This window comes from Panthera uncia, chromosome B1 (assembly GCF_023721935.1).
Source record: "Panthera uncia isolate 11264 chromosome B1, Puncia_PCG_1.0, whole genome shotgun sequence".
NCBI classification, from domain to species: domain Eukaryota; kingdom Metazoa; phylum Chordata; class Mammalia; order Carnivora; family Felidae; genus Panthera; species Panthera uncia.
In genome coordinates this window covers 169,932,606-169,935,087 of record NC_064811.1, presented here as the reverse complement: position 1 = coordinate 169,935,087, position 2,482 = coordinate 169,932,606, and positions in this window count along the sequence as shown.

Sequence of the window (2,482 nt, the reverse complement as noted above, 5' to 3'; positions counted from 1 at the left end):
TATAACTTGCGAAGAAACTGAAATCACTGAATCATACACTTTAAAGAGGTGAAACTCTATGGTGTGTGAATTCTATCTCAATAAAAAGTGTCTTTACCAAAACTCACTCTTCTCCTGACATGCACCCTGGCCTCGCTTGCCCTTGAAGATATTCTCCCTTCCTCTTTGACTTAAAAACCAAGCACACCAGACATCTTCACCCCCATCCCTGGCCACACAGCCTCTTTCCGACTGTAGAGAGAGCCCTGATCATCCACAAGCAACCACATCCATCCTTGAACTTGAAGCCAATCCATCCTTCTTAACCACTGAGGCTTTCCTCTCACTACCCAAATGTGATCAGGGTTCCCCACTGTACCAAAAACAAATGAACTTACAAACACACAAGGGCCCTCCCCATGCCTGCCTCCCCAGCGAACTACTTGTCTCCCCTAAGGACATCAAGATGAGAGCCCCCTACCCGGTCCCACCATCTCACCTCCCAATCTCCCCCACCTCACAGCACACAGCGGCTGCGACCCACCCTGCACCACCCTCTCCTGTTTGTTCTAAGATCCAGGGGCTAACAGCCAACCTGTGGTGTCCTTTCAGGTTTCATCCTATTTCATTGTAGTCTGCCATTGACACTGCTGACCTTCTGAATTTTGCACCGTCTGAAATTTCTTTCTCTCCCCTCCCTATCTTGACTTTCAGATATTAAATAAAATACAAGAGCCATTTATTAAGTACCTGGTGATACCAGGCACTATACTTCCACCAGTCTTCTGGGTTAATCTGAACGATGCTATGGAATAAGGGTTGAGACAGTTAAAAGAGAACTGTTTCTATTTTGCATATATGCAGATTAGTGACACTGAGGCCCAAAATGACACAACTGACTCATCTCCAGCTCTGGATGGCTCCAGGATCAGTGCTCCACGTCCCATGAGACCACACTTGTCTGCTATTTGTCCTACTCCTCCCGCTGCTGCCAGAGATTAAAAAATCTCGTTTGGTCATTTTGCCCCCAGGCTCTCCCACATCTAACAAATTCTTCACCCTCGTGCTAGAACAATCTTTTCACAACAGACGTGGAAGGATGCCATTCCTGCTGAGAACCCTCCAGGAGAGTTCCGTCAGACCTTCAAAGAACAGGTAAACCTAATGTTATTGAAACCATCCCGAGGGTGCCTGGGTGGCTCAGTCGGTTAAGCATCCCACTTCCGCTCAGGTCACGATCTCGCGATTCACGAGTTCAAGCCGTGCGTCGGGCTGTGCTGACAGCTCAGAGCCTGGAGCCTACTTTGGACTCTGTGTGTGTCTCTCTCCGCCCCTCCCCTGCTCATGCTCGGTCTCTCTCTCTCTCTCTCTCTCTCTCTCAAAAGCAAGTAAAAACATTTTAAAAAATGTAAACCATTCCAGAGCAGTAGGAGGAAAAGTTTCTTATTTCTACAAGCCCAGGAAAGTATTTTAAGTATTTATTTAAATTCCAATTAATTAACATACAGTGTAATAAGAGTTTCACGTGCACAATGTAGTGATTCAACACTTCCATACAATACCTGGTGCTTATCAAGACAAGTGCAGTCCCCAATTCCCATCACCCATTTCACCCATCTGCCCACCTACTTCCCCCCTGGTAACCATCAGTTTGTTCTCAATAGTTAAGAGTCTGTTTCTTGGTTTGCCTCTCTCTCTCTCTCTCTTGTTTCCCCTTTGCTCTTTGTTCTTATTGTTTCTTCAATTCTACATATGAGTGAAATCATAGGGTGCTTGTCTTTCTCCAACCAACTTATTTCACTTAGCATTATACTTTCTAGCTCAACCCATGTCATCACAAGTGGCAAGAATTCATTCTTTCTTATGGCTGATAAATATTCCATTCTTAACAGCTGAGTAATCTTCTCTGCCCATTCATCACTCAATGGACACTTGGGCTGTTTCCCTAATTTGGCTATTGCAGATAATTCTGCTATTAAACATCAGGGTGCATGTATCCCTCTGAATTAGACTTTTTGTAAATACCTAGTAGTGCGATAGCTGGATCCTAGGGTAGTTCTATTTTTAACTTTTTGAGGCCCCTGCGTACTGTTTTCCAGAGTAGATGCACCAGATTTAGCTATTCTGATGAGGTGATATCTCATTGTAGATTTTTAAAAGGATTTTATTTTTTTTAATGTTTCTTTATTTTTGAGAGAGAGAGAGAGAGAGAGAGAGAGCATGAGCAGGGGAGGGACAGAGAGAGAGATGGAGACAGAATTTGAAGCAGGCTCCAGGCTCTGAGCTGTCAGCGCAGAACCCGACGCGGGGCTCAAACTCACAAGCCGCGAGATCATGACCCGAGCTGAAGTCTGATGCTCAACTGACTGAGCCACCCAGGCATCCCTTAAATATTTTAAGTAACCTTTACACCAAATGTGGGGCTTGAACTTACGACCCTGAGATTAAGAGCCACGTGCCCCACTGACTTCATCAGCCAGGTGCCCCTCATTGTAGTTTTAAT